This window comes from Pseudoliparis swirei, chromosome 21 (assembly GCF_029220125.1).
Source record: "Pseudoliparis swirei isolate HS2019 ecotype Mariana Trench chromosome 21, NWPU_hadal_v1, whole genome shotgun sequence".
Classification (NCBI taxonomy): Eukaryota; Metazoa; Chordata; class Actinopteri; order Perciformes; family Liparidae; genus Pseudoliparis; species Pseudoliparis swirei.
Window position 1 is genome coordinate 2,394,031 of NC_079408.1, and position 19,399 is coordinate 2,413,429.

The 19,399-nt window shown below is 42.5% G+C and overlaps 1 protein-coding gene across 1 annotated transcript in view; it reads left to right on the forward strand.

Moving 5' to 3' along the window:
- The first annotated feature begins 18,086 nt into the window (after nt 1-18,086).
- trpc5a (transient receptor potential cation channel, subfamily C, member 5a) overlaps nt 18,087-19,399 on the forward strand; it is a 79,114-nt gene continuing 77,801 nt past the window's right edge. Inside the window, exon 1 of the mRNA XM_056442644.1 lies at nt 18,087-18,352. The gene's annotated coding sequence lies outside the window, so the exon portion shown is untranslated. The remainder of the gene's footprint in view (nt 18,353-19,399) is intronic.

Consider the following 19,399-nt stretch of genomic DNA (forward strand, 5'->3'; position numbering starts at 1 on the left):
AGTCCAAACAATAAGGTAACGTTTGTCTTCTGTCCGTTTCAGTCGTCCTCACTAATGTGGATTCAAGAAGATGATGATATTAAAGATTAATAAGAAGACCAACCTTATCAGAAGTAGTTGCTGCTGTTCTTCACTCTGTGGACTCGTGTGTCTGAGAATCTGCTCCAACTATTCCGTTCTGACTGTAAATCAGTCACACTTCTCTCTCTCTCTCTCTTTCCCCTCTCTCTCTCTCCCCCCTCTCTCTCTCTCTCTCGCTCTCTGTTGAATCAAATGTTTGATTTTAATAAAAAACAAAGTGGCAATGACACACAATCTGACACATGATTAATCTACTGTAGAGTTGTAATAGTGTTTACCTTTACTTGCACATGGTTACATCATAATACATGAAAAGAATATGATATTTAATATGGAATATTAATATTAATCAAAGCTGTGAGCAGCAATGAACGGATCCTCGCTCATCTGCACCAGTCGGGGGTGCTGGCGGGACGCCGGCCCGCTCGGCCGAGAACAATGGCCCGATGACAAATGTAATGTTTCTTCATATTGGGGGGCTGTAGCTCAGTGGGGTAAGAGGGCCGTCTTGCAACCGCAAGGTTGCGGGTTCGATCCTCGCTCTCCCCATTAGTTGCAAGTCGAAGTGTCCTTGAGCAAGGCACTGAACCCCCAGTTGCTTCCCGGGCGCATCACTGCAGCCCACTGCTCCTTAATAACTACGGATGGGTTAAATGCAGAGAACTAATTTCCCCTTGGGGATTAATAAAAGTGTATATTATTATTATTATTCATGTAGATGTGCTCAGTCCTTGATTGGCATCAGGCATGATTATTTTTGGAAGGTTAATATTCATTTAAGCAAAAGTCTATAACATAACAAATCACAGAAAGTGGGCGCGTATTGAGGTCCCGATAACGTCAAGTAAAAATTCCATTCTCCTCAGTATTCATCTTTAATTGCCATAAGATCGGCCATGAAGAAAATGGAAGTCGATCGGACAAGTTTTGTGGGAGGAATCCGTAAATTTATAATGGCAAAAAATGACAAATTCAAGCAAAAAACGCCAAAAAAGCCCCAAAACACCAAAAAAACGCCTTAAAACGCCCTAGTTTGGCGAATTATTGTCTCACCCCCTCACAACATTTGTTTTGCATATTCCAGGATCCAATTTGCACATGTACTCCAAGTTTGGAGTGATTAGTTCCAAAAGTGTAAGAATTGTGAAATACAAGACACGCATCTAAGAGGTTAATTGGGCCATTTAATCTTAACAAAATGAGTATCAAAAACCATTTGATACAGAGTAAGTGATTGCTTCAATCATGATTGACAGAAAGTTTGGTATGAATCAGACTTAGCATGTAGGAGAACTGGCCAATTATGTGTTTTTCACAAAATTCTAAATGACGGAAAATCTAAGTAGGCGGATCTTGGGGTTTGAGAGTTTTTTTGTTGAGCAGGTGGAGATGGACATGTGTGAAACACAAGTCAATCCAACATTCTGGGTGAGGGGCATCGCCGGTCAAACTTTGAGGGGGCACTAGAGAGCAATTTGTATTGACCCGACTCAACAGTTAATTATGACCAGACCTAGGAATAGAGATTGCACCGACCTGAAACCGCCCATCCTGCTCCATCCTTTGACCTACGTCAGCCACTGTATTCATTTCTACACATTAGGGTTGTGTCCTCTGGGTCCAACTACTGTAGTAATAATACTGGACAGGCTTATCTAGTCTGCTGCAACATCGCCTACAGCTGTGTTCTAGACATAGGAAACCTTCATAAAAGGTCAGTAAAGGGAAAATGCTGTTTAGCTTATCTTATACACCTAATTAAATAGTATGGCTTTACATCTTGTATTGGCCACACAAGGCAGGGTATGAAAAGTCATTAATACTGAGTATTGCACCACTTCGTTGTTCAAATAAAGGTCTGATAAGTTTGCCAATTTTGGTGAATTTTGGGGTATGTTACGTACTCCCAATATGCGCCCAAAGAGGAAAAATAAGAAGCGGAATAATAATAAGAATCCTAACAATTTCGATAGGGTCCTATCGGCCTGACTTTGTCAGTCGCTTGGACCATAATTGTCACGAATTCCCCACCTTCCTAGTTAAATGCATCCTGTTTACACGTTTAATTAACTCTCCTGTAATTCCAGATCCTGTCATCCTCACCTGATTGTCCATCATTCCCTTCACCTGGTCCTCACGCCCTTCTCACCTGCAGCCCCTCCCCTCATTAGTCCCTCACTATTTAGATCCCTCATTTCCACTTGTCCTCTGCCAGATTGTCTTGTGTGTCACTGCCAAACCTTCCAGCGTTATTAGAGTTTATTCTTGATCTGCCTGTTACGACCCTGTTTGCCCGTTAACCCGACTCAAGATTTTGCCTGCCCCTTTTTGGATTCGTTGCCCTGTTGGACTGACTACCTGGTTTTGACCCGCCTGAAACATACAGTAAACTGCCTCCTCCTGCATTCCTGTGTTTGTCGTGCTTTTGGGTTCCAGTACCTGTAACCCTTACAATAATAACAAGAAGTAGAGAAGCTACCGGAAGTAAGGGGACTATTTCTGAGTAGGACTGTTAAATTTAGGGAAGTCTCTCCCCCCTGAAGTGATTAGCCATTAGCATGCCATGTTATTTATGGGTATTTGCACGTTACCGGAAAAACTAACCAATGGAGAGATCATAAACTCAGTGAAAAATACCGATCGGAAACCTTTGCGCGGGGATATATTGTCCTTTCCACGTGAACGAGACAGACGGCTAACTCAGTCTAGCGGATAAGTGGGAGGGACAAACACATGGAAGTCAAAGAATATGTAAAAAGAAGTCAAAAGTAGGCGTAACGGTTTCAAATAACATTTATTCACATGCCGTTAACAAAAAAACTAAGTTGATATGAAGTGAGAGAGGTTGGGACAGAGGTTGTGCCAAACAAATAGAAATCAAGATGACAAAACGAGTCCTGGATAACTAACTCTAGGAAAGAACAAACTAAATGGCTTCACCTGCTTCTCTAACAATGTTCAAGCAAATCAATACAGAGGCAGAACCAACCAATAATCTAATGTCTCTAGACACAAAGTACCTACATGAGTGCACAAATGTACAGGGTACCCCAAACCTACCTACTTACCTCAGTCCTAAATAATATCCAATCATTTAAAAAAGTAAATACATTCCATATATACTGTATATCAATGTTTATATGTGCTCTACATAAAGTGACAATCAACCTAAACTTTTTGTTTGACCTCTGGCAGTTTGTCGCTTAACTTTGTAGCATTTCAGGTTATTCACTAGACTTGAACTGCTTTGATTTCCAAAAAAATTGTTCAAAAACTTTTGACCGGCAGTGAACTTTAATGTGAAAATAGCATTATCCTCATTATGTGTTGTTCTTACAACATCTGAATTTCCCTGCTCTGTGTAGAAACATCAGAGGTAAAACCAGCATGCTGGGGAAATTAAACCAGTCTGTAATCAATAAAACCAAACAGACACTTATCTGCAACAAATTAAAAATCACCCAAACTAGACCGACACCACACCTTAACAGAAGGACTCCCAGTATGGCCAGGATGGTGTAGAAAACCCTCCGCTTTGATTGGTCAACCCTTTCCCTGTCCCCGCCCTGTTCCCCGGGCCCTGGACGAATCAGAATGTAAAGAACAGAAAGGCTGCAGAAGGACATGACGAACAAGGAGAAAATCAAAAGGCAAAGATTCAACCATATGAAGTCTTGTGAAATCTCAATAGTTGACATTCCAAAGCAAAGCAGCCAAACACTCCCAACGCTGATGTTCCTGATCCTGATCCCTCGCTCTCTTCTCAGGCCCAGGTAGGTGACGGGATGAACGACAGCCAGGTAGCGCTCCACACAGGTCAACATGTGAAAGAACATTTGTCCATAATAGGTGACATTCAGAAGAGAGAACCCCAACTTAAACACTAAGACTTGTTTCCAGTAGATAGCACAGCAGCAGATGGTGGACCCTAGAACTCCAATCAGCTCGATGGAGGTCAAGTTGAAGGTGAAGCTGTCGGTGTGACTCATCACTGCTGCTGAAGAGCTGGAGCGCTGCTGCCGCCAGCGTTGGAAGCCCAGGTAGAGGACGAAGACGTAGAGAGGGAGGAAGAGGAGGATGTTTGTGATGCTGAATATGGTGAAGATTAAGGAGTTTTGTTTGGTGAAGAAGCAATGCATGCTCAAAGTGCTGTTATCATGAAGAAGGGAGTCATTGGAAGAGGAGTTGGCTGCCATATCTGGAGGAGACAAAGAAAACTAATAGGCAATAACTTGATTACTGGATTTATACTATTTTTTTTTAAAAAACTAAACTGCAGAGTTTTGCAAAAGCGACTCTACCCGGGAAATTCAGAAAATGCCTCTGGAACGTGAAACATGTAGCTTTTTTATGGTTTACTTGGTGGATCGGAATAAGTCACCAAGTCACGTTCCAAAGACAGAGAAGGTCGTTTGATCTGTAGATTATAAAAGCCTTATAGGCAAAAATGTGCTATTGGGTGTTCAAAAATCATTGAATTAAGTGCCGGCTAACAAGCACGACAAGTTTGGGGCAGATTCAAGGAAGTCCAGTTGAGCAAGAAGGTGGCGCAATGAGAATGTGAAGAAATACATTAAGTGTAGACCATGTAATCTGAATTAAACGCAAAAAATGCTAGAAACTTGCTCTGGCTTGGACGTGAACACAGTTCACTGGTCAAACACTTGTCATTGTGAGCCACTCCCTTCGATGAAAAACTATTTTTTCAAGGATTACATTAGTTAAAGCAGTGGTTCACGCGGGTGAGGCCGAGGTATAACAGGTGGAGGGCGGGGGAACTTCACATATTACAAAAGTAAGTGTAGATATTTACTTTGCCGTTACGGCGTTAACAGGTTACCCTTCCCCATGGGCGATCATAACGTCACAGATGGTTCAGACCATGGAGGGAAAAGGAACGCAGGCGCTGATCAAGAGTGTTTCTCAAAATATGCAATGGATACACTGTCATACACAGAAAAGCGCTACATGTGCCGTGAACTACACAAGGGTTTGACCGATGCTATCAGCGTGGTCAATTACATTAAAAACAAGGTCCTTGAAAGCACCACTGTGTTCACTCTGTGAGGAGACGGGAGCCTTCAGCTGTTCACATGAAGCTCGGTGGATCACGAGGAAACGTGCTGTCGCGAGTCTTTGAGCTAAGAGACATTAAACATCTGACATATGCATGACATATGTCATACAGGAGAGTACAATTGCAAGTTTGAGAACCACTGAGTTAAAGCAACAGTCTACGACATTACAAATCACAGAAAGTAAGTGTTTATTGGGGTCCCCAGTACATCAAATAAAGTTCCGTGTAAAGTCATTATTCTCCCCAGTATTCATCTTAAAAGCCTTAAGATCATCCTTGAAGAAGATGAAAGTCAATCGGACAAGTTTTGTGGGAGAAATTCGTAAATGTAAAACAGCAAAACACGCCCAAAACGCCCAACCGTGGCAAATTATTGTTGCGGCCCCTATTGTTCAAATCGCGCAAGAGTGTGTGTGCAGGTACCAGCATACAATGTACACATGTACTGCAAGTTTGGAGTGATTTATCCCAATAGTTTAGTAATTGTGAGCATTGAAAAACAAGACACGCCCCTAAGAGGTTTATATGGCCATAGAATCTTAGCACAATGAGCTATCAAAAACATCTGATACATAGTAGGTCATACAGCTTTAATCATGATCTATAGAAAGATTTGGTATAAATCGGAGCCAGAGTTTGTTTGAACTGGCCATTTATGTGTTTTCACAAAGATCAAAATGGCGAAAATGTAAGTAGGCGGAGCTTAGGATTCTGCGAGATTTTTTTATAGATCCGGTCCAAGTGGACACGTGAGAAATTTCAAGTCAATCCAACATTCTGGGTGAGGGGCGTCGCCAGTCAAACTTTGAGGGGGCGCCAGAGAGCAATTTGTATTGACCCGACTCAACAGTTAATTATGACCAGACCTAGGAATAGAGATTGCACCGACCTGAAACCGCCCATCCTGCTCCATCCTTTGACCTACGTCAGCCACTGTATTCATTTCTACACATTAGGGTTGTGTCCTCTGGGTCCAACTACTGTAGTAATAAAACTGGACAGGCTTATCTAGTCTGCTGCAACATCGCCTACAGCTGTGTTCTAGACATAGGAAACCTTCATAAAAGGTCAGTAAAGGGACAATGCTGTTTAGCTTATCTTATACACCTAATTAAATAGTATGGCTTTACATCTTGTTTTGGCCACACAAGGCAGGGTATGAAAAGTCATTAATACTGAGTATTGCACCACCTCATTGTTCAGATAAAGAGTCAATTATTCAAGAGTCCAAACAATAAGGTAACATTTGTCTTCTGTCCGTTTCAGTCGTCCTCACTAATGTGGATTCAAGAAGATGATGATATTAAAGATTAATAAGAAGACCAACCTTATCAGTTGTAGTTGCTGCTGTTCTTCACTCTGTGGACTCGTGTGTCTGAGAATCTGCTTCAACTATTGTGTTCTGGCTGTATGTCAAACTCTTCAGCCTCTTCCTCCTCCTCGTCTCCTCTCGCTCTCTCGCTCTCTCTCTCTCTCTCTCTCGCTCTCTCTCTGTTGAATCAAATGGTTGATTTGAATAAAAAACAAAGTGGCAATGACAAATGATTCATCTTCTCTCTAGTTGTAATAGTTTGTATCTGTCAGTGTTGGGCAAGTTACTGAAAATTAGTAATTAGTTATAGTTACTAGTTACTTCTTTTAAAATTAATTTAATTACTTTACTAGTTACTGTATATCAAAAGTAATTAGTTACTCGGGAAAGTAACTTTTAAGTTACTTTTATGTCTGCTTTTTTAATGTAATGAACAGTACTGAACAGTCAAACACAATAAACATATGTTGTAGACCTATTTATTGCAATCAACAGGGCAACAGGCCTTCAAATCAAGCAGGAGTACAAAAGTCCCTTTTAATACTTAACTTTATACAAAATAACTGTCTCAGTCATTTAACAGTGTTTTTTTTACATTAGGCCCAATGAAATAAAAGTGATTGGCCTACAGTATTAACACTAATTAAAAGAGAAAACAAAGGTGCCTTGAGGTGCTGCATATAATTGAGGGGGGGGGGGGGGGGGTGCTAGTGAGGCGTGTACGTGCTGATCTGGAGTCAGTTTGGTAGGATTTGGGTATAAATATATTATTTCATTTAAAATATGGATTTTTATTTCAAGATATTCATGTAATTTGCATGCAAAATAGGTCTACCCGAACCAGCGGACAAAAAATTCAAGTGTTCATTTTTCACAAAAGAGAGTAACGCGAGTAACAAACTCATTTAAATTTCAGTAACTGTAACTACGTTAGTTGATTTAAAAAATACTTCGTTACACGCTCGTTACCGCTAAAAGTAGTGGAATTACAGTAACGCGTTACAAAGTAACGCGTTACTCCCAACACTGGTATCTGTTACTGCAAATGTTTATAAAGAATCTATGTTTAAATTCTAATGTATTATTCAAAAACGGCCATTCCAATTAAAAAATGTTTGTATGTGCCCAGCAGAGTGAACCCCTTCCTGGAGCAATTTTTAAATCCATCCAATTTGTTTGAAACTTTACACAGCTGTAGTTCTATAGATCATTAAAACCCCACTTGAATTGCAGAGCCCTAGCAAAAAGCAACTGTGTTGCAAATGTTACGATATACTCAGGGACAATTGGACACAATATTTGGCCCATGTAGTCGAAATGGCCGTTTTTGAATAATAACAGCAGGTTAATATCCTTCTAATTAAAAAACGGCCATTCCGACTATTAGTGCAGCCGACCATTTTGTCCAAATGTTGCAACTGTGTTGCAAAGTGTTAGGATATACTCAGGGACAATTGGACAAAATAGTTGGCCCATATTAATGTAGTCGAAATGGCTACAGGTAAGTATCCTTATAATTAAAAAAAGCCATTCCGACTATTTTAGTGCAGCCGACTACTTTGTCCAATTATCCTAACAAATTGCAGAAATAATCCATTCTTCCCCAAACCATATCTACAATAGGCTATAGTCTAGGAGGTGTTAAGTTGTAATAGTTTATTTTGATAACATCTCCAGAGGTCTTATGTTTTAAATTAAAACATATATAAAGATATTATAATAGAAAATATTAGGGAGAATATTGATATTGTTATTAATGTATTATGAAGCATAGGGGTAATGTTTACTCTATGCAAATGTAAATGGCAAGAATTAATGTATATTGCATGAGAGTGACTGTATGTTCGTATTATAGATTGACGAGGCCGGTTGAATTCCGTGAAGTGACTTACAATAACAAGAGACTTTTATTGTGAAGGTGACTTTAATGCGGACAATAACAAGACGGGACTCTTATTGTGGAAATACTTGTTTAGACTTGACCGGAAGTGACGTTTTGACCGGGCCGGTGACAGAGTATAAATCTCCGTGGAAAAGAGAAATCGGGGCTCTTCCACAGGTATTCTCGACGCCGGAAGGAGGGCGGAGGAGCCGATGAAGAGCACGACCGTGAGCCTTGAATGTTTGTTTTACCCTTCCTGCCATTAGATGTTGATAACTTAATTCACGCGCGTCCGGAAGCCTGTTGTCCATCATTTGCGAAGTGCCCAGTTTCAGAATTACTTTACAGAGGCCGCAATTTATAGGGGAGCATTCCTTGGACTAGCCTTCTACGTCTAACGAGTTCCAACTAAATCCGAAGAGTTTGAGACTTAGGGGGTCAAGCACCACTGTTTTACCCGGGCTAAGTGTTCCAAATCCCGGGTACATACCCAGCAGAATGCCCCCCTTCATGGAGGAGTTTTTAAATCCATCCAATTTGCTTGAAACTTCTCACAGCACGAGTAATATACTTCACCATAATCCCCCTTAAATTCCAGAACAATCCAACTCAGTAAACCTCAGTTCTTGTTTGAATATATATTTATTACAACACAAATCTGATGTCAGAGGATCTTGTTACCGCATATATATTGATGGATTCACTCATAATGAAAACATAAAGTCTCTTTACTATTCACTCAGCTCTATATGATAAATAGACAGATTATGCACAGTTTGAAGGTTTCTGAGGCCAAAAGATCAAATCCTATCTCTAAATATTAGAATATCATGAAAAAGTATACTAGTAGGGTATTAAACAAATCACTTGAATTGTCTAATTAACTCGAAACACCTGCAAGGGTTTCCTGAGCCTTGACAAACACTCAGCTGTTATAAATCTTTTTTTTTACTTGGTCTGAGGAAATATAAAAATTTTATGAGATAGGATTTTAGAGTTTTCTTAAGCTGTAAGCCATAATCAGCAATATTAAAAGAATAAAAGGCTTGCAATATTTCAGTTGATTTGTAATGAATCCAGAATGCATGACATTTTTGTTTTTTTAATTGCATTACAGAAAATAAAGAACTTTATCACAATATTCTAATTTTCTGAGACAGTCCTGTAAGCAGGCCCAGACAGGAGAACAGGGTAAAGGTACTCAGGACCTACAATGTCCACAGTCTTATGAGCCCCGGGTCCTGTATGGGGGGGTACAGTCTGTGGTTAATGAACAAGTGTTCTGACATATGTTATTCACAGAATATTAGCCGAGGCCAATGAGTCTTGAGTAAAAAAAAAAAGTATAATCGCGTCATTTCCCGAATACCACACAAGGGGGCGTGTCCACCCCCACTCAAAACCAAATATTCCAACGTATTCCTCATAAATCTTTCGTCCAGGTAAAATAAGCGTGCTGCATTTGTTTACTTGGTGTTTTTGGCAGTTGAATGGCAGCCGCCATCGACCAAGGCAACACAGCTGCCATCGCGGATGCAAAAACAATTGTGTGGTAGTCAGCACTCGCTCGACTCAATTTGACGCCCCCCCCCCCCCCCCCGGCCCCCGTCACATCCACCGGCCTCCCGGTCTGACAATAACTTTACTCGCACATGTGTAAAGGAAGAACGAGACAAAATGTCCTGACTTTCCAAAAGTGTCCTCACTAAACTTGCGGTCCTCACAAAGAAAGAAACAAAAGACCACACACACACACACACACACACACACACACACACACACAGGGTGTGCTGGGCTGCATGACACTCTGTGGTCTGAATCAGCACTGGTTCAGTTAAAGGTCATCTGAATCCTGTCAAGCTGAAGATCAAGGAAATCTGTCAATAGAACTTCTAATTAATATCACTTCACATAATTAATATAAACTGTATATATATTTATTTATTGCTGCTAAGACTGACGTTGAAGAGATGATTTATAACCGATTTTGGTGGGACTACATTGAAAGATGAAATTACAATATTGAAGAAAAAGAATGTCTGTTGCTCTAGCTCTATAATTAATTGATTTAAAGTTTAGTACATATGCAGATTATATACAACACATTGATCGACTCCTCTGGTTGTATAGAAGTCTATGCTTCATGTCTTTAAACCTGTATTCTCTCTCCTGACCACCAGGGGGCGATTCCTCTGGTTGTATAGAAGTCTATGCTTCATGTCTTTAAACCTTTATTCTCTCTCCTGACCACCAGGGGGCTCCTCTGGTTGTATAGAAGTCAATGATGTATGTATTAAAGCTGCATTATCTCTCCTGACCACCAGGGGGAGACTCCTCTGGTTGTATAGAAGTCTATGCTTCATGTGTTAAAGCTGCATTCTCTCTCCTGACCACCAGGGGGCTCCTCTGGTTGTATAGAAGTCTATATAGTGACTCTACTTCTCTTGATGTATTCCCTCAGTAAACATTGTAAACATGAGTTTATGTCTCAGTCTCTAGTTTCAAGTCTTCTTCTAAACAGCATGATGTCATCATTTATACTTTATGGTCTGTAGAGTCACACAGGCCATAAGGGGATGCTTTAGGGGCGGAGCTACAGGTGATTGACAGGTCCCTAAGCGAGCCGTACACAGCATCTCTACCAGTGGCGGCTGATGAAATTTTTTCTTTGGGCGCGCAGTTGGGCGACGCGGTTTAAATATCACTCAACAATGAGAAGAAAAGAGGTTTTGAGTAGAATATTGTAAAAACCAAAGCTTTATTTCAAGAACACAGCGTGCTCAACACGGTCCAACAACAACTATCAACACACTGTAACGTTGGGCATGAGAGGTTCAGAGCAGCTTTAAGGAACATTGGGTTGGGTTTCAGAGGTTTGCAAAATAAAAGAGTTTCACCCTCACATGAAAGAGGTTCAGAGCAGATGTAACTGATGTGGAACGGGCATGGAAGAAGTCGGCTCAGATGGTGGATTTTCCCAGCACTTATTTATTCTGCAGAAGACAACAGAACACACACATTTGCCTTCTGATTTGTCTCTGCACTTCCACTTCCCTCAGCAATAAAAAAACATTGTCCATGGAAGACAGGACCACATTAAATCTAAATAATAACAATTCTCATCAAAAACCATGACATGTAACATACAAGGGGAAAACAGAGACCCCTAATGGACAAAATAAATAACTACATGAGCTAGAGTCATTTCAGCAGAAACAGCGAACATTCTAACTTTGAACAAAAGGGAAACACATACCTGCAGAAGACAATGAAACACACACATTTGCCTTCTGATCTGTCTCTGCACTTCCACTTCCTATACATGCAAAACAACACAATTTACACAAGGAAAATATACGTCGGGGCGACCGGATGTAGCTAAACAAACGGTGCCAAAGTGGCTCAATGAGACCGCCACCAAACGTATATGTTGACGGTCTAAATGACACGACAGCTGGACGCCGTGATCGTATTTGCGACCATTACTGTATGTAACATAAACGGTTAATTTTTATTAAAGAATATAGCCAAAATAGTGCAACATCGTTTTTCACTCAACTCACCCTCAGCAATATAAAACCATTGTGAGGGAAAGACGGACTCAGGAGCAGGAAGTGCAACAGAGATGGAAAGCAATTTACGCAGGAAACAGATTTTTTAAAATAACGCTAAATAAAAATAGCTCATTAAAATAAAATTCACAAACACTCAACAATATCGTTGAACAACAAACAAAAATAAAATACAATACATTGAAAACTAGAACGGGCACTCGATAGAGCGCATACCTTCGCATATCACAAGATTGGGCATTGAATTATGAACATTTTGGCATTAGTTGCATGCCAATTGGACAAAAATGTATCGTGCTATGGTAAAAAAAAGAAAAGATTTTGACCTTTCCATGACCTTGACATTTGACCCGATTGATCCCAAAATCTAATCAAATGGTCCCCGGATAATAACCAATCATCCCACCAAATTCCATGTGATTCAAGAAGATTTGACCTGTTCATGACCTTTGACCTTGACCTTTGACCCGATCGATCCCAAAATCTAATCAACTGGTCCCCGGATAATAAACAATCATCCCACCAAATTTCATGCGATTCGGTTCAATACTTTGTAAGTTTTGCGAATAACACGCATACAAATAAATAAATAAATAAATAATTAATTAAATAAATACACGCCGATCAAAACATAACCTTCCGGCATTTTCAATGCGAAGGTAACAAGAAATGACAGAGTGCATTTCTAACTGTTTGACAGAGTAGACCCCACTACATGTAAAAAAAAAAAAGTAGCCCTCCTCTCTTTAAAGTGGGCAAACTTCTCAATAACTCTCTGGTTAAAGTCAATCATATCTGCGATGAGCCTGTTTCCATTATTCTGGAGGGAATGTGTCTGTTTTTCAGAACTTCTTCGTTGTGTTTCGATGGCAGTTCGGTCTCCTTCTGCTGCTCTGCTCTGCAAACAGGGTTAGCTTCATGCTGTTAGCGAGTTAGCTCCATGCTCTTAGCTAGATAATGTGGTGGAATAATGTTCCGATGCCTTGTGAGAAATCAAGAGTATTTTAAGCACGGTGGTCTTATCACACTTTATTATATAGTAACAAGTTCACAAATGATCAGAATGTGAGCCAGGTACAAACAAGTGGACAAGTGAGTCAACTAGACAAATAAGTAATCACACAATCAAGTCATGGAAACACCCAGCTGAGTGGAGCAAAGTCTGAACCCTCCGAATGAGAAGTCTCCAACTTAATGCTGCCTTCGAAGTTGATTCTCCTCCTCTTTATACATCTCGCGGAGATGTACACATTCCAGAGTCCATCTGTTTCCCCTAAAGAGGACCTCGCCGAGATGTACACATTCCAGAGTCCATCTGTTTCTCCAAAATAGAAGTGAAGACCCCTGACGGCCCTGTTTATTCTGCACCCCCCAACATTTGAGTGACTTTTCCGGTTGGTCCATCACCTCAAGTCATCGGTTTGTGACCTTTTCACATGACCCCACACAGGATTAGATTACCCCCCATAGATATTTGGGAGAGACAATTGTGAACACATTTTCTCCTCCAACAGATAACTGCGGCAAGATTCGTGCTTTCCACTTGTCTGAAGCTTTTTTTTTAGATCCCTCACCCCGTTGTAGTCCAGAGAGTTTCAGTCCCTTTGGAACAACAGACAGGGGAAACTAAACAGCATTACTCACTGAGCTCCAGCTAACAGCTCCGTTAGCTACCTGCTCCCGTAAATCCGTGGAGCTCTCTGGGCTGAGGGAACGATACGTCTCTGATCTGCCGAATAGTCCAGTCACGTGAAATAATAAAACGATGTCATTGGCCAGAGCGCACATTTTTGTGCCCCAAGATTCACGTTTCATCTGCCAATGAGAAGCCGTCATTGCCGAAACGACTGTGAAATGTTTGCTCGCTGCCGCACACACAGGTTTGGCCGGTGCCCCGAAAAAGGGGAGGGGCTTCTCTCCGTGATAATGAGTGGCGATATATTATATTTTTTCACATTAACTCAAGTGGTTGTTGACAGGCTGACGGTCTCCCACACACATTTAGCGTGTCAACACGGTATATTTACTATTTTAAATGATTTGGCATATAATGTTTTTTGACAGGATTTTTTTTTCTTCTTTTTTTTTTCATCTCAAAACTTTAAGAGGGGCGGCGCCCTAGCGCCCCCTATGGACGAACCACCACTGATCTCTACGTCCCTCTGTATTCTCATACGGTCACTTCCCGTTCAGTGGTTAAAAACTCTTTAAACCAAAGTGATGATTGTCTTTGATTCCTTTGAGCCGACGACATGGAACTGTTTAACTCAAGTGTCCTCGCATGTGGCCTTCGACCTCCAACCGCCTCTTCTCTCTAAACAACATCTCCAAGACCGGGAGCGTAAAGCTCCTACACGTGTCCCCACCGCAGGCCATTACATTTCACTGAACGGCCCATGATGCAAATGGGTTGGCCAGCTGTGCGGCTCGGCGTCAGTGAAGCCCTGAGCCCTGGTCCCAGTCACCTGACCCCTCCCCCACCTGCTCTCCTGGCTCCTCGTCCCCTCACCACTAATCTCCTTGCCATTGTTGATTGGTGCTCTCCCCTTAAACCACCTGTACCTCATCGTTTACATGAAGTGACATCTTAGTCAGAGTGAACTTTGTATAGCTTCTATCTGTGTTTTTGCTGATTCAATAAAAGTTCAACATTAACGTTTAGTAAAAGTAAGTCTGGCTTTTTCCACTTAATTTCTATAGAGATCTATATTTATCTTTGAGATGTTGGAACATTCAAAAAGCTCCCGAAAGTCTGATTTGAGATGAGCGTCAAAAAGATGTCAAAAACTGTGAAGAGAGTTTTGGTGAGAAGGAAAAGAGACAAGAGATTATTTAAGCTCTGTCGCCCCCTTGTGGCCGTTTATATAGCTCAGCACCTTCCAGTCGAAATACCATTTCACTGTGTATGGAGCACGTTAACATATATAAATATGTATATATGTATATATATATACATATATACACATATTTTTTCTTCTTCATACTGTATATACATATATATATATATATATATATATATCATAAACTGTCTCTGAGATCCTGGTCCAGAGAGAATCTGCTGGAGCTGATATGAAACATATTCTATCATAAAATACACAAGTAAGATGATTAAAGTTTTATGCCGTGTTGACTTGTTAATATCGACCCTCTAAAGACTGTAACAGCTGAATGTTCCTCACACTCTGAGCCTCGACTCGGCCTCTGAGAAGTTATAATATAATAAATATAAGTAGTTTTTACGAGAAATGTTTCAACAGAATACAAAAAAATAATAAAAAAGCGGCAATAATCACAATAATAAAGATGCAATTTTGTTAGATGGAAGAGGGTGAGGAGGAAAGAGAGATGGAAGAGGGTGAGGAGGAAAGAGGGATGGAAGAGGGTGAGGAGGAAAGAGGGATGGAAGAGGGTGAGGAGGAAAGAGAGATGGAAGAGGGTGAGGAGGAAAGAGGGATGGAAGAGGGTGAGGAGGAAAGAGAGATGGAAGAGGGTGAGGAGGAAAGAGATGGAAGAGGGTGAGGAGGAAAGAGAGATGGAAGAGGGTGAGGAGGAAAGAGAGATGGAAGAGGGTGAGGAGGAAAGAGGGATGGAAGAGGGTGAGGAGGAAAGAGGGATGGAAGATGGTGAGGAGGAAAGAGAGATGGAAGAGGGCGAGGAGGAAAGAGAGATGGAAGAGGGTGAGGAGGAAAGAGGGATGGAAGAGGGTGAGGAGGAAAGAGAGATGGAAGAGGGTGAGGAGGAAAGAGGTATGGAAGAGGGTGAGGAGGAAAGAGGGATGGAAGATGGTGAGGAGGAAAGAGGGATGGAAGAGGGTGAGGAGGAAAGAGGGATGGAAGAGGGTGAGGAGGAAAGAGGGATGGAAGAGGGGAGGAGGAAAGAGGGATGGAAGAGGGTGAGGAGGAAAGAGGGATGGAAGAGGGTGAGGAGGAAAGAGGGATGGAAGAGGGTGAGGAGGAAAGAGAGATGGAAGAGGGTGAGGAGGAAAGAGGGATGGAAGAGGGGAGGAGGAAAGAGGGATGGAAGAGGGTGAGGAGGAAAGAGAGATGGAAGAGGGTGAGGAGGAAAGAGGGATGGAAGAGGGTGAGGAGGAAAGAGGGATGGAAGAGGGTGAGGAGGAAAGAGGGATGGAAGAGGGTGAGGAGGAAAGAGGGATGGAAGAGGGTGAGGAGGAAAGAGGGATGGAAGAGGGTGAGGAGGACCGGAGCAAAGTGATGAGAGACATTGGGAGAAGAGGATGTTTCTGTGGTGCAGTACACATGTGAACCAGCAGGGGGCGACAGAGGACCAGCTCACATCCACATCGATCACCTGTGATGTCACATTAATATCTTCAATCATCTTAAGTCTGTGTGTCGTCACAAGCAGCCAATCAGGGCCCAGTACTCCATGAGCACAACGATGTCACACACACACTCACAAACTCACACACAGACACACACACACAGACACACACCCACACACACAGACAGACACACGCACACACAGACACACACACACAGACACCCACACACACAGACAGACACACACACAGACAGACACACACACAGACACACAGACACACACACAGACACACACACACACAGACACCCACACACACACACACACACAGACACACACACAGACACACACACACACACACAGACACACTCACACACACAGACAAACACACACACACACACACACACACAGAGACACACACACACAGAGACAGACACACACACACACACAGACACACACACACACACACAGAGACACACACACAGAGACAGACACACACACACACACACAGACACACACACACAGAGACAGACACACACACACACAGAGACACACACACACACACAGAGACAGACACACACACACACACACAGAGACACACACACACAGAGACAGACACACACACACACACAGAGACACACACACACACACACAGAGACACACACACAGAGACAGACACACACACACACAGAGACACACACACACACACACACACCTCTTACTGAACCTTCATATGAAAACACAGGTTGTCTTCGGCTTCTGCTTATATGGCAGCATACCACACAGGACCGGTGTGTGTGTGTGTGTGTGTGTGTGTGTGTTGACGTGCATCTAGACACTGGTTAAACTCACACCAATCCATTCAAGCCAAATGTTGCACACACATACACACACAAACACATGCCGCTGCGCTGCCTGGAAAATGTCACACACTCAAACGAACACCTCCCTCTCTCTCTCTTCTGGCTCCCCATTCATCTCTGATGATCCTGTCATAGAATGAGTGTGTGTCACACACACACACACACACACACACACACACACACACACACACACACACACACACACACACACACACACACACACACACACACACACACACACACACACACACACACACACACACACACACACACACACACACACACACATTGGAACAGTTAATACCAGACAGGATTTTAATTTGGTAAAAAATAAAATATTTATTTCATTTTAAACATTTTAAAATCTGACAAAATTACAGGGAATGGAATAAAAACATGTAATTGAATAACATGAAGATAGAAAAATATCGTACAAGAGTTTCATTCAAACAGACAACAAAAGAATAACAAAGATAAAACAACAAACCTGTCGATCACCTTAAGCCCCGCCCCTAAAGCGTCCCCTTATGGCCTGTGTGACTCTACAGACCATAAAGTATAAATGATGACATCATGCTGTATAGAAGAAGACTTGAAGCTAGAGACTGAGACATAAACTCATGTTTACATGTTTACTGAGAGTCATGATATAGACTTCTATACAACCAGAGGAGTCGCCCCCTGGTGGTCAGGAGAGAGAATGCAGCTTTAACCAACAGGGTAAGTTTCATGGTGATATATTTAAGTCGTTCCTCCTTTAAATATAGAACTTGTAGAAAATAATTAAAACTAAATATAACTAACAAATTAATGTAGAGGAGTGCATGTGCACAATTATGTAATACAGAATTAAAATGTATTTATTTAAAAAAAATGTTGGGGGGGGGGGGGGGTGGCATTCAACACGATATTGTGTCATCACCTGTAGAGAGAGAGAGAGAGAGAGAGAGAGCACCTCCTCCTTCCCGCCCCAGCACACATCAGGATGGGTCGCGCGGAGGAGGCGCAGCAGGAGCTTCAGCAGCGCGAGCCGCTCCGTCCGCGTGCAGGAGGCGCGAGGAGGACGCGCTGATCCCGCGGAGCAGCAGGAGGAGATCCCGCGAGACGAGGAGAGCCGGACCGACGCAGACATCAAGAGAGAGTGCATTAAAGCCGCCGCGTGCACGTGAGCAGCGCGAGGAGCGGGAGGAGGACTACTCCGTCATCTGGAGGAGCGGCGCGGTTTTTTGGGGGTTCTAGTGTTTTTATTTTCTTCTTCTACGCTGACGGAGAGATCCGGACTGACAGGTAAGGACTACCGGGACCACCGGGACCGGCTCGGTGGTCTTCTCCTCCTCCGTCCGGGCCCCCTGATCCGGATCAGGGCCGCTAATTAAACACCTGTAAGCGGTTCTTAATTGATTAATTAGCTACAGCTGCGGCGAACGAGGCGCCGACTGAGGGCGCGCGCGCGGTGTGCTCCCGCGCACCTGTCGCCATGGTGAAGCCCGGTGCACACCATGATGGAGAGAATACATGCGCGTCAGATTCAAGAGTGTGACGTAGGGGTTTACACCTTGATGCGTTGTTGTAGTTCAACCAGGGTCACGTGATATATTATACTATACATACATGTTCCCTTCATCCCTCCCACGTGTCCATACTCTATCACACCTTCCCTCAATCAGAGAGAGCGAGAGCGAGAGAGAGAGAGCTGTTTGCGCGCGTTCACGCGTCTTTGCGCGCGTGACAGAGGTTGTGCAGTAATATTTCGTTTGGCGGGTGATCTCCGTCACGCGTGCGTGTTTACATACAGGCGCGTGCGTGTGCACGTACAAGAGAGGATGAAACAAAAAGAGAGAGAGATGGATGGAGCCGCAGAGTGTGTGTGTGAGATAGTGTGTGTGTGAGATAGTGTGTGTGTGTCCTCTAAGTGTTCTCCACCTGCAGCTTGTTAAATGTCAGGATAAACATTACGTTTTAGCTGCTGCAACGCACGCACGTGCACGCTCACGCCACGCACGTGCACGCACACGGCTTCAGGTTGAGGCTCGTCAGTCGTTGATCTTTATGGTTTTTTGGTTTTATTAATGATATAAAATCAACTCGTCAGCAGCTTTGAGATGAGAGAGAAACTAAAGAGACAACAACAACATGGAGTCACAACAACAACATCATGGAGTCACAACAACAACATGGAGTCACAACAACAACATGGAGTCACAACAACAACAACATGGAGTCACAACAACAACATTGTTGTTTACACAGTAGATCTGTGCTCTACTCACATGTTGTCGTCTGTGTTCACGTGTCAACAAGGTGAGAGGAAAGGTCCTCCCTTTCTATCTCCCT